Source organism: Somniosus microcephalus, chromosome 12 (genome assembly GCF_052327205.1).
Source record: "Somniosus microcephalus isolate GS21.2 chromosome 12, FLI_Smic_1.0, whole genome shotgun sequence".
Lineage (NCBI taxonomy): Eukaryota > Metazoa > Chordata > Chondrichthyes > Squaliformes > Somniosidae > Somniosus > Somniosus microcephalus.
In genome coordinates, this window is record NC_140998.1 from 188,145,730 (window position 1) to 188,170,350 (window position 24,621).

General features: G+C 46.2%; 1 pseudogene; it reads left to right on the forward strand.

Annotated features, from left to right (window-relative positions):
- Positions 1-332: 332 nt before the first annotated feature.
- LOC147109773 (uncharacterized) lies at positions 333-22,324 on the forward strand (annotated as a pseudogene).
- Positions 22,325-24,621: the final 2,297 nt, after the last annotated feature.

Genomic DNA, 24,621 nt, shown 5'->3' on the forward strand with positions numbered 1-24,621 from the left:
TAGGGTGGAATGTGGGAGGCCAGCCAGGAATAGTCAAGTCTAGAAGTAACAAAGGCATGGGTGAGGGTTTCAGCAGCGGATGAGATGAGGCAAGGGCGGAGACGGGCGTTGTTACGGAGGTGGAAGTAGGTGGTCTTTGTTACGCTGCGGATATGTGGTCGGAAGCTCATTTCAGGGTGAAATATGACACCAAGGTTGTGAACAGTATGGTTCAGCCTCAGACAGATGTTAGGGAGAGGGATGGAGTCAGTGACGAGGGAACAGAGTTGGTGGCGGGGACCAAAAGCAATGGCTTCGGCCTTCCCAATATTTAATTGGAGAAACTTTTGCTCATGTTGGTCAAGCAGTCTGACAGTTTAGACGCCGTGGAGGAGTCGAGGGAAAAGGTAGTGAGCTGGAGCTGGGTGTCGTCAGCGTACATGTGGAAACTGACGCTGTGTTTTTGGAAGATGTCGCCAATGTTGTGTATGTACCTTTAAGAGAATAACTGGTCTCGAACTGCAGTACCGGCAGTGACCACCCCTGTATAAAAGGCGCTAGTGAGCCTCTGTGTTTTTAGTTTCACTATTGACTTCCACCAGTAAAGACTTAGTTTGTTCACTCCTGCTGTCCGTGTCTCAATTATTCACGGACGTAACACTGGCGACGAGTAAAAAACGAACTTACCTGCAACTCGGCAGCACCTCAGACGACGTTATTGAAGGTCAAAGCCAGAAGAAAGGAAAAAAAAAAAAAAATAAAATCCAAAGAAACTCGAGAAACGGGCGTCGACCGTGGGCAACCGCCCTCCAAATCGTCGGATTGAAAACTTGCAGGAGAGACTGTCCAGAGCCAGGCTTGGTTCCTCGGTCTGTGGTTTCCCAGCTAATCGGGCTGGTGGCAGGTAGTGCACTGATCCTTCCTGGGCTGCGGCGGGCTAGAGCTCGATCGGGTGGCTTTTCAACGGGGCCGGGCAGCGAGTCGGGAAGCAAAGAGAGAGAGAGAGGGTGGAGCACACAGGGCGCGGCCGGTGCTTCGAAGCCGGGCAGCGTTCGGACCTAAGAAGAGGGAGGGAAGTGTCCCAGAGGGTCCGCTCCACGACGGGAAAATAATAAAAGAAAAAAAATCAATATTAAACGCGCAAGAAACCGTGGAAAGCAGCGCTAACAACAGCGGGGAAGAAGGCAAAGCGCGGGAGGCGCCATTTTGTTAAATCGGGGAAGAAGGCAAAGCGCGGGAGGCACCATTTTAGATTTGCAAGATGCCGAAGACTGGCTGTATCACTGCTTTTGATAATACAATAGAGGACTGGACCACGTATGTGGAAAGAGTCGAGGTATATTTCGAGGCAAACGAAATAGCGGAGGGGAAAAAGGCATCGATATTGCTAAACTTAATGGGCGCTAGAACGTACGGCCTATTGCGGGACCTGATTACTCCAGCCAAACCGAAGGCGAAGAGTTTTAATGAAATTGTTGCTGTCCAACAGGAACACTTAAACCCTGCACCGCTGTTGATAGCAGAAAGATTTAAATTCCACAGGAGAACTCAACACAAAGATGAGAGCAATGCTGAGTATCTTACGGAACTATGCAAGCTATCAAAGCACTGCCAGTTCGGAGCAGGACTGGCAGATACCCTACGGAACAAATTTGTCTGTGGACTCCTGAGTGAAGGAACACAGAAGAAGTTACTCTCAGAGAAAGAGCTGACGCTAGATAAGGCTTTCAGCGTGGCAGTATCGTATGAAGCAGCAGCCAGGGGAGCTGCAGAAATTCAACAAAAACCACAGGAATACGGCACCCACGAAATGACACGGGGATTTGCAAAATGTTATCGCTGCGGCAGAACTAACCATGACCAGAAGGACTGCTGGTCCAAAGACAAAATATACAGGCAGTGCGGGAAGATGGGACACATTGCACGAGTTTGCAGGTCTGGGAAGAAGACCAGCGACAACAAAAAGGCTACTAAGGAACCGTACAAGAAAGTACAAAAGATGACGGACAGTAGTTCCGAAGACCAGATGAGCGATAGTGAATCCGGGAACAGGAGACTAAGCTGTCTCAAACTTCACAATGTAATCGCAAAAGAGGATCACCGAACCATTTGGGTCACCCTCACGATAGCAGGGTCCCAAGTTAAAATGGAATTGGATACAGGATCAGCGCTAACCGTCATGAATCGATGAGACTACGAGCGGCTATTTTCACACATACCCTTGAGAGAGACATCCATCGTCTTGACGACGTATACGGGGCAAAAAGTATACCCCAGAGGAAAAATAAGGGTGCCTGTCGAATACAACGGCAAGAAAATACGGAAATTATATCTCTACATACTGCAAAATGGTGAACCACCATTATTGGGACGGGAATGGATCAGGAAGATAAACTTAGATTGGCACTCCATTCATGCAATGACGGTGGACGGTAAAAAAGTTGAAGACGTCACTCCTGGACGATTGTCAACAATCTTAGCTAACGCCAAAGAGGTATTTCAACAGGAACTGGGCACGCTTAAAGGCGTAACCGCCTCGATAAAAATAGAAGAGAATGCAGTTCCCAAGTTTTTCAAAGCAAGACTGGTACCATATGCAATTTGCCCAGCCCTCGAGGCAGAGCTGGAGAATCTGGAGAAGGCGGGCGTGTTGTCTAAGGTCGACTGGAGCGAGTGGGCGACACCCATCGTTCCTGTCATGAAGAAAACGTTAAGCAATAAGTCCGGGGAGCCAAGGAAGATTCGCATCTGTGGGGATTTCAAGGTGACGGTGAACCCTGTCCTTCACACAGTACAATATCCTCTTCCAAGGATAGAAGACATCTTCGCCTCGCTGTCTGGAGGGAAGCGTTTTACAAAAATTGACCTAGCACAAGCATATTTGCAGATGGAGGTTGAAGAGTCCTCTAGGAAGTATCTCACGATAAACACTCACAAAGGTCTTTACCAGTATCATCGATTGGTATTCGGAGTAGCATCGGCTCCGGCGATATGGCAAAGACCGATGGAACAAGTCCTGCAAGGGACTCCGGGGACTCAGTGTTACTTGGACGACATCCTTGTAACAGGTGAAGATGACAGTGAACACCTTAACAACCTAGAACAGGTGCTCACTAGACTACGGGAACATGGGCTGCGAGCCAACCGCCCCAAGTGCAAATTTTTTAAGAAACAGATATCGTATTGTGGCCACGTGATTGATGAAGAGGGGTTACATAAGTCCCCTGACAAAATTGAAGCGGTTGTTAAGGCTCCAGCGCCTGAAAATGTGTCGCAACTGAGGTCATTCCTCGGATTGGTGAATTACTATCATAAGTTTTTGCCGAATTTGTCGACAATTCTGCACCCACTGAACGCCCTGCTATGAACGGGGGTAGCATGGAAATCGAGCGATGATTGTAAGCGTGCTTTTCAGAAGAGTAAGGACTTAATCACTTCAAGGGAAGTATTGGCTCACTACAACCCAGCACTGCCAATCAGGCTGGCGTGTGATGCATCTCCCTACGGCATTGGGGCGGTACTGTCACATAAATTCCTTGATGGTTTAGAGAGGCCGATAGCTTTTGCGTCACGCTCGTTAACTTCTGCCGAGCGTAACTACGCCCAGATTGACAGAGAGGCCTTCAGCCTAGTGTGGGGGGTGAAGAAGTTCAATCACTACCTGCACGGTCAAAAATTTACTCTACTAACCGATCATCAACCTCTTGTCTCCATTTTCAACCCTCAGAAGGGCGTACCGATAATGACAGCACAACGGCTGCAGAGATGGTCCCTTTTCCTAGGGGCACACCAATATGACATCGAGTACAAAGGAACTAAACAGCGTGGAAATGCTGATGGATTGTCACGTCTACCGTTGCCGACAGTGGAAGAAGAAGACCTTGCAGTGGATCCAATGGAGTTATTCCACTCGACCATAGTCGAATGTCTCCCTGTGACGAATGCAAACATAGAAAAGGAAACACGGAATGACCCGACACTATCACGGGTCTATGATTTAACGGTGAAGGGATGGCCAGCACATGACGAACCACTGCTGCCAGCACTCTCGCCGAGAAGAGAACAGCTGTCAGTGTGCAGAGGAACCTTGATGTGTGGATCCAGAGTAGTAATTCCACCTAAGTTGATGGATAGAGTGCTCAATGAGCTTCATGAGGGTCATCTGGGTGGGGTAAAAATGAAGAACTTAGCCAGAGCGTTTGTGTGGTGGCCGGGAATTGATAGAGAAATCGAAGAGATGACCAAGAGCTGTGCAGGATGCCAGAAGGTCCAAAACGCCCCACCACAAGCTCCTCTGCATCCATGGGAGTGGCCCTCATCTCCATGGCAAAGGGTGCACATTGATTTTGCTGGTCCCTTCATGGACTCGATGTTTTTAATTGCGGTGGATGCACATTCAAAGTGGCCAGAGGTAATAAAAATGTCCTCAACCACCACGGAAAAAACTATCACAGTTTTACGAACCATTTTCGCCAGGAATGGGCTGCCTGAACAGATTTGCTCTGACAATGGACCACAGTTTGTGTCTGAAGAGTTCCGGAGGTTCTTAAAGAACAATGGTGTTAAGCATTACACATCTGCCCCATATCATCCAGCCACTAATGGATTGGCTGAGAGGTTTGTCTAAACATTCAAGAAGGCTATCAAGGCAATGTGTAATGAAGATATACCCCTACAACACAAGGTGGACAACTTCTTGTTTGCCTACCGGAATGCGACACATGCGGTTACCAACCAAACTCCAGCCATGATGTTCTTCAATCGAAGACTACGATGCCGCTTGGATTTGGTTAAGCCAAACGTCCGAAGAGATGTGGAGAACAGGCAGTTTCAGAATATGAATGAAAGGCCGACCAGGAGTTTCAAGATAGGTCAACCAGTTTTGGCCCGGGACTACCGCACTGAGAAATGGCAGCCAGGAACGATTTGTACACGACAAGGACCTCTCATGTATACCGTGGACGTTGGGGAGAGCATTGTAAGACACCATGCTGACCAGATTCTAGAGTCACTGGAAAACGTCAACTCCACACCACGATCTGATACACCTGGTAATGAAATCGACATTCCAATTGCAGCTACCGCAGAACCGGTAATATTGGAAGCAGATGAACCAAACAACGACATTGATCCCAACTCAACATTGCCAGAAGAACCTGATACCCCAAAGAGGCGTTATCCAGACAGAATCAGGAAGCCTCCTCAAAGACTGAACTTATAATTGCTTAAACTTAACCAATGTATCTAGCAACAGTAATTGTGATTGTAATTAGTTATCATTTAGTTGTTAAATGAATGTTATGTACTGTTTATCTAAAAGGGGAGGAATTGTTGTGTATGTACCTTTAAGAGAATAACTGGTCTCGGACTGCAGTACCGGCAGTGACCACCCCTGTATAAAAGGCGCTAGTGAGCCTCTGTGTTTTTAGTTTCACTATTGACTTCCACCAGTAAAGGCTTAGTTTGTTCACTCCTGCTGTCCGTGTCTCAAATATTCACGGACGTAACAGCCAAGGGGCAACATGTAGATGAGAAATAGAAGGGGGCCAAGGATAGATCCTTGGGGGACACCAGAGGTAACAATGTGGGAGCGGGAAGAGAGGCTAACTGATATTCTGATCATTTCCGCACAGTATGATCCCAGCCCCAGACATATCCCTCACTGCGGAGAGAGAGAGAGGCAGAGACTGTGAGGGAGCAGATACGTAGCGAGGAAAAGAAACACTGGGGTAGAATTTGACTTATTGTAGGTGCTATGGTACAAACCAGGAGATTGTGAATCAGCCACTCATTTTACACCGATGGAAATAAAACTCGGGAGAGATGTAGGGCAGGATCCCGGTTCATTCCTGGAGACGGGACTGATTGTATACCCTGTGTTCATGCCCAGTGATACTGCACACCAGGAGCAGAGCCTGGTCAATGTGACCCTGTGACACCTCGAGTGGGAGGGGCTCTGGCCACTTTGTGACATCGCTCCTTGCTGCTGTGTGATTGGCCCCTGGCTCCCGTGTGATGTCAGCTGGAGACAGGGCCCTGCCCCTGGTTACGGCCCATCACTGGGATGTCAGTGTCTGTATCTAACCCGTGCTGTACCTGCCCTGGGAGTGTTTGATGGGACAGTGTAGAGGGAGCTTTACTCTGTACCTACCCCGTGCTGTACCTGCCCTGGGAGTGTTTGATGGGACAGTGTAGAGGAAGCTTTACTCTGTATCTAACACATGCTGTACCTGCCCTGGGAGTGTTTAATGGGGTAGAGGGAGCTATACTCTATATCTAACCCGTGCTGTACCTGCCCTGGGAGTGTTTGATGGGACAGTGTAGAGGGAGCTTTACTCTGTATCTAACCCGTGCTGTACCTGCCCTGGGATTGTTTGAAGAGACAGTGTTGAGGGAGTTTTACTCTGTATCTAACCCGTGCTGTACCTGCCCTGGGAGTATTTGATGGGACAGTGTAGAGGGAGCAATACTCTGTATCTACCCCGTGCTGTACCTGCCCTGGAAGTGTTTGATGGGACAGTGTCGAGGGAGTTTTACTTTGTATCTAACCCGTGCTGAACCTGCCCTGGGAGTATTTGATGGGACAGTGTAGAGGGAGCTTTACTCTATATCTAACCCGTGCTGTACCTGCCCTGGGAGTATTTGATGGGGCAGTGTAGAGGGAGCTTTACTCTGTATCTAACCGTGCTGTACCTGCCCTGGGACAGTTTGAAGGGACAGTGTAGAGGGAGCTTTACTCTGTATCTAACCCCGTGCTGTACCTGCCCTGGGAGTGTTTGATGGGACAGTGTAGAGGGAGCTTTCCTCTGTATCTAACCTGTGCTGTACCTGCCCTGGGAGTGTTTGATGGGACAGTGTAGAGGGAACTTTTAAAAAAAAGAAAAAAAAAAAGAAAAAAAAAAGAAAAAAAAAAAGAAAAAAAAAAAGAAAAAAAAGAAAAAGGAAAAAAAAAGAAAAAAAAAGAAAAAGAAAAGAAAAAAAGAAGAAAAAAAAAAAAAAAAAACACTGATTGTAGAAGGTCTTGAGACAACTTTCCTTCAAGACATTTCAACACCATGCTGCCACGATATTGATGGCTTCCAATAAAGGCTGGCTGTGCCGGCCCATTCAAGTGGTGTGGAGGATATTCTTTTAAAGATTGGCAGATCTGACAGGGTAGCTAATCTTACAATTGTAGTTTGTGAAGATTACAGATAAAATGCCTAGATGTATCAGAAATTACATTCATTTTATGTCTCCAGATTCTAGAGAAGCTGAAAGACATTGCCGTTTATCTTTCCAAAGACGATTGGGCAGAGCTAAGTGAATGGGTCGACATCCGTTATAAGAAAGTGCAGCAGAACTATGAAACCATGCTTGCAATAGGTTTGTACAAGATAAATTATTTTCTTGCTTTCAACATTTATCCCTTCCTCTCCTGAACACTCTGATTCGTACTGCCATACAATTCTTCCAATATTACACCCAAGTGGATGTTCTCCTCGTATGTGGTTAGATATTTTGGTTGGGATTTTCCATTTCACCGCTGCTGGCACAGATTAGGAACACATATCAGGAAATGCAACACCCCCAACCTGTGATTCACTGAATATTAATTTACTTGCCTTGAAAAAATCCTGTCTGACTGTATGTAAGCTTGTGATATGGGGACAGCGCAGCTGATCCTGATCTCACCTGACTATCAGAACGCCTCCTGTTGTACCTGTGCGGCTTTTCCCCCACTTTTTGTACAAAACTACTAAATGATTGTCATTAAAACTAAATGAAGGATAAAAACAGTAAATATTGGAATAAGGGAGGAAAGCTCTACATCTCAGATGCCATCAAGGACCTTCCTTTCCCTCGGTACTGTGAGTGACCGTCAGCTGTCACAAATGTACATCTCCTTCCTTTGGACTCTCCAATGGGTCCAATAGGGATCAGTGGCATAAAAATCTGGGAGAACAGGACTCTTAGAGGGCATGGGCCTGAGTGCTGTGCTCCCAGCTCCCCAACATAACATAAAAGCTCCTTTTCGTCTGATCAGTCTGGGCTGGATTTAAATCCAGATGCCATTGATGAAAGGAAAGCCTCTGTGCTGCTCTTACCTGATATTATTCTAAAATGGTTCGATTCAACAGATGCCTTACGTTAGTAAGTTAAGTCAAATTAAATACAGGCAATTATCAACTGTGGATGATTGGAATATTTTAATTTTCACAGGATTGAATGTACCAGATCCAGCGTTCATATCAAGACCTAGCAGTGGGCACCAACCCCGTGTGTATGTTTCTAGTGACTCGGATGAGGATTGGACGCCTAAACTTCTTGTGAAAAACCCACCAAGTAAATTGAATGTGTTTTCTTTGTTAAAGTATTAAATGTGCTTTTTTAACACCCTGATTATAACCAGTTTGTCCAGCAACTAGTACATATTTTTGTCAGGAGGCAGTTACTTTGAAGTTCTGGAGAGCTGGAGATTTAAGTAAATTGTCTGATCACATTTTCCCTTATACTTGTGTAAGTTTTCTTTTCCAATTTTATCTGCATAATGTATTGATTTTTTTGGAGCCTAAATAAACGAGATATTTTTAGAATCATTGTTGTTAACATAAACAAACTGAAATCTGAGATTATCTCAATCACACTGATGTCTTACTTTCTTTCCAAGAGGTGAGATTCTTTAAGCCTCTCTTTAAGAATGAAGATACCAAGAAGACTAAGAACGAGAATACCAGAAAGGTAATTCAAAGTGAACAGAAATTCTTATCAAACTAATAAATCGAGATGGAAACAAACTGCTATTCACAGCAGGCCTGTCAGCATCTGAAGGATATATTGATACAGGTTCCCACCCAAACATTAACCAGTCTTTCTCCTTCAGACACGAATTGAGCTGCTACACACTCCCAGCATTTTCTGTCTTTATCTCACATTTCTAGAAAACAATTTTTCTTTTTAATTTTGCTACATGACTTCCCAATTTGCGCCCCATGGTCCCTGGCAACTTGGTTCTATTTGTATTTATATTTCTTACATAAGAAGATAAGAATTAGGAGCAGGAGTCGGCCATATGGCCCTTCGAGCCTGCTCCGCCATTCAATAAGATCATGGCTGATTTTTGGCTCATCTCCACTCTCCCGCCCGGGCCCCATATCCCTTGAGTCCCCTAGAGTCCAAAGGTCTATCTCAGCCTTGAATATACTCAACGACTGAGCATCCACAGCCCTTTGGGGCAGAGAATTCCAAAGATTCACAAACCTCTTAGTGAAGAAATTCCTCATCTCAGTCTTAAGTGGCCGACCTCTTATCCTGAGACTATGCCCCCTTAGTTCTAGAATCTCCAGCCACGGAAAACAATCTCTCAGCACTTACCCTGTCAATCCCCCTCAGAATCTTATATGTTTCAATGAGATCACCTCTCATTCTTCTAAACTCCAGAGTATCGGCCCATTCTCCTCAATCTTTCCTCATAGGACAACCCTCTCATCCCAGGGATCAATCTAGTGAACCTTCGTTGCACCGCCTCTAAGGCAAGAATGTCCTTCCTCAGATAAGGAGACCCAAGCTGTGCACAGTTCTCCAGGTTGCTTACTTGTCCTTGAAATTCACAGCCAGGAGATTTGGAAAGGCCTTTTAGTGCTGTTGGTGGATAAATCCTCCACCAGCATCCCAAAAGCTGTGAATATCAGCAGCTTCAAATATCTGCAAATTAATCAAAACATGGACATAAATTTTATATGTTGCCCATGAGGCTCCATAATATGGATCTAGCTGGTTCATGAAGACAAAACCCCTTGGTCACTGCTGCTGTACTAACATCTCAAGGTTCCTCTTCCTGTCGTTGTAATCAAGAATTGCAATACTAACATCTGAAGGTTCCTAGATCTTCCAGTGGTTATAGTCAAGAGTTGCATTTCTCATGTTGGGAACTAGGTTTGAGGGGCAACATATCCAGTGAGACAGGGCTGCAGAAAGATCCAACTTCATTTTGGTGACTGTTATGTCCCATTATTCACTGGAACTCACTGAGACACTTCCAAAGATGCACACAAATCTGTCCAAGAACGGAAAGTGTTGAAAATAAATGTTTCAATGTTTGACAGCACATTAACAGGAACTTTACATGAACATTGGATGCAACACCCAAGTGGCTACCCTTGTGTGTTGTTAGTTGTTAGTTAGTATGATTGCACTAAGATGAGGGTGAGTGTGAGGGGTGGCTAGTGAGATGGGGAGGTGATAATGTAGATAGAGAGGGATGGGTGGAGGTGCAAGGTAAGTTGGTGTAAGGATGTGCAGGAGTAGGGTAGGGAAGGCAGAGTGATGGGGATGTGTTGAGAGGTACAGCGGGATGAAGTTGAGAGTGGCTTTGTACTAACGTTTCATGATCTAATGAGATCATTGAAATGTTTGTGCCACAGCACCCAGGTCCTCCTGACTACATCCCTGCTTGTGCCCTCCTGTGCAATGTGCAACCAGGCTGTTTTGTTCTCCTGGGGAGTTGTCTTCCGCCCATCCGAAGGGAAGAGGACCTCCCTGCATGCTCTGACTCCATAAGTATATGGAGGGAGACATGGGAGAGCCTGGGTGCAGCCCTGCCCCTCTGTGCAGTGATTGTCAGTGTTTGCAGCACTTCAATGCTGTAGAACACTGACAGCACAAATGTCAAAAGGAAGTTGGCCATGGTCCCTTTAAAGAAACTGGCTGATGACACTTCATGAATGATGTCACTAGACCCGCTTCCTCTAATTGGTCCGAAAAAAATGCTGGGCAGGCTTAACAAGCCCCATCAATGCAAATTCATTTTCCAGAGCGGGATGGAGCTAGCCACTGACATCGCCCACCCCGGACCCACCGAGGTAAGCAATATCCCGGCCGCCATGTCATCCTCACAACTTACTTTCTCACCTAGCTTTGTATCATCAGCAAACCTGGATACATTACACTCGGTCCCTTAATCTAACTCATTAATATAGATTGGAAATAGCAGAGGCCCCAGCACTGATCCTGGTGGCACCCCATTAGTAACAGCCTGCCAACCTGAAAATGACCCATTTATTCCTACTCACTGTTTTCTGTCCTTTAAACTAATCCTCTATCCAACCTTACCCTTACCCCCAACCCCATGAGCTCTTATCTTCTAGGACAACCTTTCTGTGGTACCTTATCAAAAGCGTTTTGAAAATCCTAATATACTACATCCACTGGTTCCCCTTTATCTACCCTGTCAGTTACATCCTCAACAAACTCGGATAGATTTGTGAAACACTATTTCCCTTTCAGAAAACCATGCTGACTCTGCCCAATCATATTATGATTTTCTAATTGCCCTGTACCACTTCCTTAATAATGGATTCCATAACTCCATGTTCCACAGAATGAAGGTATTTGTTACCAGTTGCTTGTGTACATCAGGCGGAATATGTTAGTTTTTAGGCATTGTCAAACATTACCTCTCTTTTAGCGATCACGCGTAGTTTGGGAAGACCAAAGGTGAAGTAGTAAAACTATGCATCAAATCTGCTCCTGTCCCATTTTCCTGAAGGCATGATTCATGAGTAGATATGTTTCCTAGTCTGGGCTGGCTTATTTTGCAGCCCTTTTGGCAATTGCTAAATGGCTGTTCTTCATGTGTTTGGCTCTTCATTGTCAGAGAAAGTCGAATCTGGTTTCGTATACACGCACATACCCTTTCCAGAAGTGCAAATCCTGATTAATTTTATTCCCTTCCTTGCAAAAGGGTGCTGAGGTTAATTGTATTAATTTTACCGCATTTGCTGAGATCACCAAATTGAACACAGGAGTACAGAATCAAACATGGGAACGTTCTGACCTGTGTGGCTCAGGACTACACTGGGGAGCGACAGCATTTATCCAACGGGTAGTTGGGTAGGTTTGTTTATTAAATATGCTACAACAACTAATGAACAGGAAAAATAGACAAACACTTTGACTTGTGTATAATCTCTTTAGTATTACAGGCAGTCTTGAGGCAGCTATTCTTTAATTCAGGAGTGGTGAGGGACAGTTTTACCATCACATTCTACATTTCAGGACCAAAAAGCTCAATCACAGATGGTGTCCCATTCAGAAGAGGATAAAGATGAAGTTTTCAGGGGCTTCACCGAAGACACTGCCTCAGTTTTGTAAGAGACAGTTTCAGTTCAAAAGATCAACAGAGAAACGAGTACTTTGGTTTGTGAAAGTGAAGCTCGTAGTGAATTCAGTAAAGGTATTTGTCCTGGAATAAAGGATTTCAGTAAAGTATTTCTATTTTGAATAATTGAGGGTGTTTTAATGAGGAAGAGATGCTCTATGTTGATAATGTGACCACTACCGTAGTCATTGAAATCAGATTAACAGTGTCTTGCATTATTATGTAAATATCTTCAGCATCCTCTGCAACCAGAAACAAACCTTACATGCAAGAATATTACAATTAATTGGTTCAATTTTTGTTCATAATCTTTTTGATTTATTCCACAGTTGTCTGTACTGGAAAGATCTTGGGGTCAGCAAATGAGGAAACCACCAACGAGACTGAAAGCAGAAGATACAGTTTGAGAAACAGAGAGAGAAAAGTTTATACGGAAGGAAGGGAACTTTGTGACGATGATTACCTGTGTATGTGCAAAGTAACCTATCCATTTCCTCAGGGCAGGAATAATTTATTGGGTATTTTGGTGTGATGACACAGGGGCCTTGGTAGGCCAGGGGATTGGTGGAGCAATGCAGCATGTCAGAGTGGTGGGACAGGAGTGCAGGCCTGTGTTTGCCCACAAACAGGCACCGATTGTTCTTTATCATTGAGGAAAAACAATCACAAATATGATCCCCAAACTATTGATAATAATTCTGGAATCTTCTCATGAAATATTATAGGACTTTCAGTAATCATAAACTAATGGCCCTGATTACAGGGAATAGCAGCTCCTTGTCTAAGATATTCAAGCATCCTATACCAGCCTACAGCAGGACCTGGACAACATCCAGGCTTGGGCTGACAAGCGGCAGCTAGCATTCAAACTTATGAATGGCAAGCAGTGACCATCTCCAAAGAATTGACGGTGCAGCCAGAATTAAGTTGGGAGTCAGCATGGTTTGGGAAGGGGTGTGGGGAGAAGATGATGACATAACTGAAAGGGCAAAGTTGAGAAATGACAGTGTCCCCGAGAGTGATTTGCCTGATGGTTTAGAGGGACTTTTTTTTAAACTGGATTGGCCGATTGAGCTTCATTCAAAGAATGAGGAAGCTTTCACCGATAGGAAGCAAAGTCCAAGGGGGAAAATTGAGTCGCGCCCCGCGGCCGAAATTCACCGGTAGCGCCCCAAAACCCCTGCATTAACATTGATATAACCACGAATTGTACTTCCAAAAGAAACTTCTAGATCTTTCATTCCACTGACAATTTCTCTTTCTTCCTTCTCCAGCAGCTCACCAAGTGCACCGAGATGAGTCTCATCCTTGCCCTCATTGCAATGTTGCTTTTACCACTGCAGAGTTTCTTCAGAAGCACATCAGAAGACATCCTGAATCCTGTGGACAAATTTCAGCAGGACAATCTTCGCCTCCCAGCACAAAATATCTTTGACAACGCGAAAGTGGGCAGGGATCATTCACACAATCTGTCCAGAGGAGAGAATTTATAAAATCAGGGGATCTTCACCTGCTGCAACGTACCCACACAGGAGAGAGGCCGTATAAATGTACTGAATGTGGAAAGAGTTTCACAGTGTCAGGGAACCTCCATACACACCAGTGGATCCACACAGGAGAGAGGCCGTATAAATGTACTGAATGTAGAGGCAGTTTCACACAGGCAGGGAACCTCCATACACACCAGTGGATCCACACAGGAGGCCGTATAAATGTACTGAATGTGGAGAGAGTTTCACACAGTCAGGGAACCTCCATACACACCAGTGGATCCACATAGGAGGCCGTATAAATGTACTGAATGTGGAGAGTTTCACACAGGCAGGGAAGCTCCATACACACCAGCAGATCCACACAGGAGAGAGGCCATATAAATGTACTGAATGTGGAGAGAGTTTCAGTGTCAGGGAACCTCCATACAGACCAGTGGATCCACACAGGAGAGAGGCCATATAAATGTACTGAATGTGGAGAGAGTTTTAGTGTCAGGGAACCTCCATACACACCAGTGGATCCACACAGGAGAGAGGCCGTATAAATGTACTGAATGTGGAGAGAGTTTCATAATGTCAGGGAACCTCCATACACACCAGCGGATCCACACAGGCGAGAGGCCGTATAAATGTACTGAATGGGGAGAGAGTTTCACACAGGCAGGGAACCTCCATACACACCAGTGGATCCACACAGGAGAGAGGCCGTATAAATGTACTGAATGTGGAGAGTTTCACACAGGCAGGGAACCTCCAGAGACACCAGCGGATCCACACAGGAGAGAGGCTGTATAAATGTACTGAATGTGGCAAGAGTTTCACACAGGCAGGGAACCTCCAGAGACACCAGCGGATCCACACAGGAGAGAGGCCGTATAAATGTACTGAATGTGGAGGCAGTTTCACACAGGCAGGGAACCTCCATACACACAAGTGGATCGACACAGGAGAGAGGCCGTTTCAATGTACTGAATGTGGAGACAGTTTTACAGTGTCAGTGAACCTCCATACACACCAGTGGATCCACACAGGAGTGAGGCCGTATAAATGTACTGAATGTGGAGAGTCTCACACAGGCAGGGAACCTCCATACACACCAGCGGATCCACACAGGAGAGGCCGTATAAATGCACTGAATGTGGAAAGAGTTTCACAGTGTCAGGGAACCTCCATACACACCAGCGGATCCACACAGGAGGCCGTATAAATGTACTGAATGTGGAGACAGTTTCACACAGGCAAGGAACCTCCATACACACCAGTGGATCCACACAGAAGAGAGGTCGTATAAATGTACTGAATGGGGAGAGAGTTTCACACAGGCAGGGAACCTCCATACACACTAGTGGATCCACACAGGAGAGAGGCTGTATAAATGTACTGAATGTGGAGAGAGTTTCACACAGGCAGGGAACCTCCAGAGACACCATCGGATCCACACAGGAGAGAGGCCGTATAAATGTACTGAATGTGGAGAGAGTTTCACACAGGCAGGGAACCTCCATACACACCAGCGGATCCACACAGGAGAGAGGCCGTATAAATGTACTGAATGTGGAGACAGTTTTACAGTGTCGGGACCTCCATACACACCAGCGGATCCACACAGGAGAGAGGCTGTGAAAGGGTTAAAAAAGGGCTAAGATGAGGGGATTAAGGAACAGAGCATATCTCCAACCATATAAGGAATTGGTATGAACAATGTCCAGAAGGAAAGTCTGGTGTAGTCGTGGCCAAAGTGCACAAACCGTGAATCACTGACTGAGGAATGTATTGAGAGATAACGTATGGGGTCACAAGACCAATGCACACAGGTCACAAGAATTTGCACCCGAAGCCAACTGTATGATGAAAGAAATGTATACGTGTAATGCACCTAATTGCAAACAATAGCCACGACTCAGAACAAAACCTGTATATAAGGCAGGAGATTTTCAACGATCGAGAGCATTCATCCCAGGATGGGTGTCTTCCCTGTCGACTTGTGAATAAAGTTGTTTTACTGACCGCACCTCCGGACTCTGAGTGATTGATTGGGAATAAGGCGGACGTCGACCCTTTATATCACAGGGTCCGTCTAGGGGAGAAGAAGCTCTCCCGGTTTACCCTTACAACTTGGTGTAGTCGGCAGGATCTACCGGATGGGCTGAGTAGAGACATTGTCTCCTCGCATCGAAGCTCAGGGCCGGAGATCCAACGAATCAGAGGCGGAGTCGGGATACATGAGTAAAGCAACTTGGGTGCATGCTAGGACATTATAGAAATGATAATGTCTGAATAAGTTGAGGAGCTCGGGTTATATAGGATTGGATATAGGGAAAATCCAATCTAGGCGGAGTTAAAAACGCGTAAGCAGGGAAAGGTCCCTGAAGGTCCAGGGGAGTCCCGGAGGTAGGAAACGAGGGGGGAAACTGGCAAATCCACCCTAAAAGGATGGCGAACAAAAAGGACGCCAAAAGATCTAAACTCCCGTATGAATTTGTATGCAATAGGTATCGACGGACAACAGTAGGGCATAAGGTAACTTGCCGTATGAATTTGTATGCGATAGTATCGGATAACGGAAATTCTGATAGGGGCAGGGTAAAAAGACCCCGGGGAAGTGAGAAAACCTCACGGAAATTCCCGAGCGGCTAGAAAATGCCTGGGAAAGAAATCGACGGACAAACAGGATGGCGTAACGTAACTTGCCGTATGAATTTGTGCATGATAAGTATGAGAAAGTTAAGGCAAAGATGGTAAAAAAAAGGGATATGATGACAAGGTAATAAAAAGAATGGGAAAGGAAGGTGGGATCCTGAATGGGTTCCCGACCGACAGAAAGAATGGTGGAGTAAGGAGAGCAAGAATAAGGAGGAGAAAACTGTAGTGGTTCTTTGTCAGGGCCACCTGAAAAATGTGTGTAAGATTGGGGCCACATGGGAGAGGGAAAAAGAGTTAGTGGAACAGTTAAAAAAGGTAGGCACCAAGTGTGCTGCTGTAATGAAGACAAGGTCAGTGCATAGTGGAAGGAATGTTAGGAGATTGATTGGGAGGATTTACAAAGAGAAACCTAAAGTTTTACCGACACAGAAGTTATTAACGTCTGTGCTAAAACAAATAAAACACAAGATTGCTGAGTGAAAGGAACCTTAAAAAATACTGGGATCTCAGTTTGTGAGAAAGTGTGTGAAAGTTTTCCTGACTATGGATGTTTAAGAAGTTACAGTATTCCATTTGTCTGAAAGCCTGTCTTTAAAAAAATGTCCAGTGTGTTTTAGCTCCGCCCACTCTTTGGTACAGAGAGCTAAAAGCTGTTTAACCCGTTGAAGACTTGTCTTGAAGGATGGACAAGCGTGTGTTGTTTTACGTTTGTTAATTGTTTTACAAAAGATAAGCTTCAGTCTTGAAGTTACAGTTGCCAATTTGCCTGGAAGAAAATGAATTTGAATGTTTACAAGGCATGGGTAATTGTTTCCTTGTTAATGTGACTATGGTTTCTTTCTTTTCCAAGTGATACTGGTTAGTTTAAAAAAAATTGATCTGGATTGGATTGGAGTTATGAGGTTAATTAACCTATTAAAACCAGGCTTTCATTGTGGCCACGGTGAAATTCTGGTTGGTGTAAATTTGTGTAAACCGTATTGAATAAGATATTTAATGGTCTGAAACCAGCCCTTAAAATATTGACAGTCTTGGATATAGCGAACAGGTTCTGGTCCATACCATTGGCAGAGGAATCACAAGGGAAATTCACCTTTACCGTCAGGGATAGACAATATACATGGACCAGGGTCCCACAGGGGTTTCATAATAGTCCAAATATATTCCACCGTGTACTGCGTCAAACCTTAGACGAGTTAGACCTATCAAAGTACCAGAGCGCCCTACTCCAATATGTCGATGACATAATGATTGCATCAGAGGATGCCAAAGGACACATGGGAGCATTACTAGCCACCCTCCAGACATTTAACAAAGCTGGCTTTAAATTGAACCCAAAAGGCACAGGTTGGACTGTCCAAAGTAAAGTATCTAGGACACGAAATTAGCCAGGGGTATAAGGCACTCCCGCAGGAACAAAAGGCAGCCATAAAAGACAAGCCAAGGCCAGTGACCGTCCGGGGAGTGAGGAAAGTGTTGGGACTATTTAATTACTGCAGGAATTTTATATCAGACTTTGCAGGGAAAGCAGAGCCGATTCAACGGTTAGTTAAAGGGGGGAGACCCGCCACCGATAAGATAGAATGGGAGACGGAGCAGGAGGAAGCATATAGGGCCCTTTAACAGGAATTAATAACAGCCCCTGCCCTAGGATTATCAGATCCCACTCGACCCTTCCACCTATATTGTGATTTAGATCATGAGAGTGATTCAGCCGTGGTAATGCAAGATCACGGAGGGAAACAGAGACCCGTTGCGTATTACTCTGCAAAAAAAGACCCAGTAGTGAAGGCGATGCCACGATGTGTGGCTGCAATAGATTACGCCACCTGGGCGGTGCGAGTAAGCGAACCAATAGTGATGATGGGAAAGGTAATTTTGCATACTCAACATACATTAGTGGAACTACTCAACACAGGAAAATTGTGGAGTATATCGGATAGCAGGAAAGCTAAATGGGAAACTATATTACACCCCAGGGATGGAACTGTGATAATACAAAAACATACCGGGGTTAATCCAGCCACGGGAATATTAACGGAAGGAGAAGAGCACAGTTGTCAGATGAAAATGGAGGAAGAAATAGGTAGTGGAGTAAAGGAAGACCCACTAGAAAATCCCCATATGATAATCTATGTAGATGGATCCCGAAAATATATCAACGGAGAACCCAGAAGCGGGTGGGCAGTAGTAAATCAAGAAGGAAAGACCCTGTTAAAAGGAGCCCTTTATGGGGATAAGTCAGCACAGGTAGCGGAACTAGTGGCTTTAATAAAAGCGTTGGAAATAGCAAAAAAACAAACGGATAAATGTTTATACCGACAGCCGTTATGCCTTCGGAGTGGTGCATGATTATATGACACAATGGGCCAGAAGGGGGTACATGACCTCTACGGGAGAGATAGTAAAACATGGAAAACTAATAGAAAGGTTAGTTAAGGCTGCACAGGCACCTTTAGAGGCAGCGGTAATTAAAATAAAAGCCCACACAAAGATAGAGGATATGGACTCACAGGAACCCCAGGACCAGGCCCCTATAGGGAATAGGTATGCAGATCTAGCTGCCAAATTAGCTGCGAAAGAAATGCAACCAAAGGATGTGTTCAAAAACGAAATAAATATGGTCATGACAGTCAGTGGGATACAGGAAGTGAATATAATGGAGGTACAAGAAAATACTAGTAAAGAGGAAAAAGAGAGATCGAGACAAGCGGGTGCTCGACTACAGGATGGAATCTGGAAATGGGGCCCACATAACCAGGTGGTGGCACCGGAATGTTGCAGACAACAACTGATGGCGCTATACCATGGTGTAACACATACTGGCAGAAGTAACATGTTGCACCTACTGACACAGTACTGGTGGGGGCCAAAGATGGGTCGGGAAGTAGCGAAATATTGCCACCGCTGTATAATATGCGCTAAGAATAATGTAGGACAGAGATGTAGAGTTAGAGTAGCAAACCAACCCAGGCCCCAAGGACCCTGGGAAAACTTACAAATTGACTTTACCAGCAGGACCGGGGGAAGAAATATTGCCTGGTAATAATTGACCAATTTACCAGGTGGGTGGAAGCTTTTGCCACCCAAGATTGCTCTGCAAAAACAGTTGCACTAATATTGGCTACCGAGATTATACCCCGTTGGGGAGTGCCTCTGCAAATTGACTCAGACAACGGCACTCATTTCACTGGTAAAATAATGAGAGAAACTTGTAAGCTGTTACACGTAACACAAAAATATCACATACCATATCACCCCCAGAGCTCGGGGATGGTAGAAAGAATGAATCGGACACTGAAAAACGCGCTGACAAAAGCCATCCAAGAAACAGGGAAGGGATGGTCGGAATTATTACCCAGCATACTAATGAGGCTGCGAGCCACCCCAGGACGAACGACCGGACTGACCCCCTACGAACTAATGACAGGACGAGCTATGAGACTACCAGAGGATTTGGCTGGAGGGGTGAGAGAACCAGGACCAGTACAAGATAGATTAAGTACAACTAAATCAGGAGGTACAAGCACTGAATAAAGAAGTAAGGAATCAACAACAGATTAAAGATCTAGAAAGGCAGAATGCTGGACTTAAACCAGACGAGTTGCCCAGAATAGGTCAACAAGTAATGACGCAAGTTATCGGAAGAAAGGGAATGGAACCCCGTTGGATGGGGCCATATACTGGATTAATGACAAGTGATACGTGTGTTTGTCTACAGGAACCGACGGGTATGCGACGGAAGCACTGGACCCAGGTAAAACCATTTAACACTAAAGACCCCCATTCTACCCTCTCCTCTAGGGGAAAGAGCTCGGAAGACGACCAGACCTCTGTTTAAATTACAGATAAACGTGGATCCAGTGAGATGGATTATTATAACTACTCTGATGACAACACTTATAAGCCCAAAAAACGGGCTGAAAGAAATGGACTGCAAGTTAAGATCCCCTAGTGGAGACTCCACGAGGAACTTCATTATATCACACAGTAACGAGTGTGAAAAACAAGGAAAAGAATGTTATAGGTGTAACGGTATCTGGGTGAACTTGGATCAACGACCATGTGGACCCTGTAGAATGACTGATACCAGCAATATGGTAGGATGTAATAGACACTGGCAGGTGTTGGGTCAAGTAGGGGGAGGATATGTCCTGAGCTGCACGGACAATATCATAAGATGGACTATTGTACACAGCATTACAACACCTCAACCAACAACAACAAGGATCACACCACAAGGAGTAACCCAAGAACCAACATCACCCCCAATCACAATGACACCTGAAGAACGAAGGTGTCCGAAATGGACATCTGGGCCCGAAAATGGACTGGTGTTATTTACCGAGGGAGAACAATTGTATGATAATGTGAGACACGAAATTGTACCGGTACTAATGAACTTAACCATGCTACAATGGCCAGGATATTGTGAAAGATTTACTAAAACTAGAGAGTTGTATGCATATATGATAAGGAATGTAATTAACCAAGCTGCTGATGCAACAGGGGCTTCTAGTTTCAGGGGACATGCTGCATTCCACCAAAGAATTAAGAGGGGCTTAGGAAACGATGTACTCACGGGAATAAATACGGGGACGTCATTCATTAATGCCCTGGATATACAAGGAGTCCAGAGTAGTGTGGAACAATTACAAAGGGTAATACAACAGGTTTTAGAGAAAGAAACTGGTTTGGTTCAACAAGAATCAGAGTTGGGAAAACATACGATAAGGACATTACTCGAGGGAATCAAAGTTATAGAAGACCATGCTAGCACTATCAACAAACTAAACCATAGAGATGAGGAACAGGCAAAAGATGGGGTAGGGAGAGGCTTGTGCCATGCCTATGGCCAATGGACCACCGGATAGTTAAAACACAATCTGGCACAGATACAACGAGGTGAGGTACCAGACTGGATTAACAGCACACAGCTCTATGGCCTGAGCCAGAATCCAGGCCCTCTGAATGCCTGTACCCTCAAGGGGATGACCAGAGTATATCCAGTGATACAAAAATGCAAAGCAGAAGTGACAGCAATGATAGGCATGGTACTCATGATACCAGTGGTAAGACTAGACACGACTCCATACCCACAGTACCAGGTAACAAACATAGGCATAGTGAGGGGTGAGACATACCTCCGATACTATCCAATTGATACCTATGCCATCAGGAAGAATGATACTATAAGAGGAGTCTCCCTAAACGGATGCCATGGGAAAGGTACGCTTAAGATATGCCCACATCCGGTAGAAGGCACTAAGGATGAGTGCAGCTATAATAAGACAGAGGGGTGCATGTTGGAATTATCACATGTCGATCACCATCACACCCGCTCGGGATATAGAGGCAAAGGGGAGTATTGTATAGCCACCACAGAGACTGAGTACCAATATAATAACCTTGTATGTGTAATCACAATGCCTAACTTCTGCTTTACACCAAAGATCCCTGTGACAATTGGATACAGCAGATTGGTGTATGTACACTCAAGGGAGGAAATGAAACTAAATGTGACAGATAGTTTAAGGGACGAATTGGTCAATTGTGAAGATCCGGTGGGGGCTCCGATACCCCGCCTGCAAGGGGATCTGCAAGAGATAAAAGAGGGCTTAAGTAAAATGGTGAAACAATACGTAATGTTGCAAAGGAACCTTGGGAAACTAGAAAGGGACATAGAAGTAGAACTACAGGAGGTCCCATGGTATAAGAAGTTGTGGGATTGGGGGATGAATGTCAACATCCACCCATGGGACAGCATTACGTCTCGCGTACTAGTTATAGTACAATTGGTTTTGGCGATCAGAATGGGAATAGCAGCATGTGCCGCCTGTAAAAAAACAAAAAAGAAAGAAATGGAAGAAATGTACATGACCTTGATAAAGTAGTAACGTATGCTGTTCGGTGGTAATTGTTACAGAAACCTCCTGGGCAGATTCCCATCGAGCAGACAGACTATTACTACGAACGAGCGAAGGCTTGGGAGAAAGACCTGCTTAACGGATGTATAGTACTAATAACATTAATACTTATAACCTATGTAATTGGATGGATAATATATTGATGGAAAAGATGTCGGGCTGCGCAGATTCAGGCCCGAGGCTGTCGGCGATTCGCAGGAGGCCGTCATTCCAGTGTGACTCCAGGAATCCGCCCCCAGATTTGTTCCCAGGCAGGCCAATAGCAGAAGGTCGTCCCCCGAGGGTGGGAGGGGGAGGGGCGGGTGATCAATCACACATCGCTTCCTTGCTCTCCGCCAGTCAAGCTCCCAGCTAGGCCGCACTCGAAGCCTGGGACTCGCCTGAGCCCGAGGCCCTGCCCCAGGCCCCCTCCTCCCTGTACCCCTTCAGCAGCTGGTTGAGCAGGGTCTTCTCGTTGGCCCCTTGCCGCCGCGCGAGGAGGGGCGGCAGCGGGTTGCGCCGGTACTCGATGACCGCCATCTTGGCCCAGTCCAAGTTCTCCCGGGTGGGAATCTGCATCATCCACACGGAACTCCCCCGGTGGTCCTGGAATCGCGGAGCCAGGACCTTGAAGAGCTTCGGGATGAGATCTTTCTCCTGACAGAAACAGAAAAAGAGGTTTATTTCCAGAAATATTCCACTCTTCCCCTCCCCTCCCCTCAACCGGGCCCAATAAGAACTCTCCCTTCTCAGTTACAGCTCACTCTCGCCTCCGAGTCAGAAGGTCATGGGTTCGAGCCCCACTCCAGAGACTTGAGCCCATAAACCAGGCCGACACTCCCAGTGCAGTACTGAGGGAGCGCCGCACTGTCGGAGGGGCAGTACTGAGGGAGCGCCGCACTGTCGGAGGGGCAGTACTGAGGGAGCGCCGCACTGTCGGAGGGGCAGTACTGAGGGAGCGCCGCACTGTCGGAGGGGCAGTGCTGAGGGAGCGCCGCACTGTCGGCAGGGCAATACTGAGGGAGCGTTGCACTGTCGGAGGGGCAGTACTGAGGGAGTGCCGCACTGTCAGAGCGATTCACTGTCAGAGGTGTCACCTTTCAGATGAGAGGTTAAACACGAGGCTCCGTCTGCCCTCTCAAGTGAATGCAAAAGATCCCGCAGCCACTATTTTGAAGAGGAGCAGGGGAGTTCTCCTCGCTGTCCTGTGACCAATATTTATCCCTCAACCAACATCTGGTGATGATCACACTTGTATGTGGGAGCTTGCTGTGCACAAATTGGCTGCCGGGTTTCCTACATTACAACAGTGACTACACTTCAAAAAAAAACCTTCATTGGCTGTAAGGTGCTGTGGGACGTCCTGAGGTAGTGAAAGGCGCTATAGGAATGCAAGTAGCCAAGGCTCTTTGCGATGGCCAGCGCGGCAAGATCGCGGGCGTGGCAGAGTGACGCTCGCGACACAGGCCGACCCCGAAGACCCCGCGGCAACCCCCCCACCCCGCCCCCAGTCCCGCGCCAGAGATACTGACCGTCAGCCAGAAGTCGGCCATCTTCATGGCTTTCTCGTCCGTGTCCCCTCGCTTGGCGTAATCCACCAGCTGGAAAGCAAGGGCCGATCAGTCAAACCCGCAGGCTCCTTCCCAGCACAGACAGAGGCCAGTCGGCCCCTCAAGCCTGCCCTCCTTCTGTACGCGAGCAATCCCCAAACCCATCCCACTGCCCCACTCTCTCCATCGACAAATATTGATCCCAAATTCCCCCTTTCACAGAGGCCATGGTCTCGGCCTCAACCTCCTCCCCATGGCTTCAGTGACGTGGAGGATTGGAGAAGCTGGGATTGTTCTTCGAGCAGAGAAGGTTTTGGGCAGATTTAACAGAATCATAGAATGATACAGCGCAGGAGGAGGCCATTCGGCCCATCGTGCCTGTCCTGGCTCTTTGGACCCACTCCCCTGCCCTTTCCCAGAGCCCGGAAAATGTTTCCTTTTCAAGTATTTATCCAATTCCCTTTTGAAAGTTATTATTGAATCTGCTTCCACCGGCCTTTCGGGCAGCACATTCCAGATCACAACTGTTGTGTATGTACCTTTAAGAGAGAACTGCTTTTATACTGTAGTACCGGCAGTGACCACACCTGTATATAAAGCCGTAGCAGGCTTCTGTACTTTCAGTTCCAGCATACCCTCTGTTCAGTAAACACCTCTTATTACCGTTCTCCTGCAGTCCGTGTGTTATTGATACGCGGACACTACAGTGGCGACGAGCAGGTTCGAACTCACCTGCAGTACTGCATCACCTCACGGGGATCCATCCCTGAAAAGAAGCTTCTTGGAGGTCGAAGCCAGAGCAACAGGCGTCGACCGTGGGCAACCGCCCAGTGATCCATCGGAGTTCAGTGAATCGCAGGGGAAGCTGTGGAGAGCTGGGCTTGGCTCCCCAGTCAAGGTGTTCCAGCAAA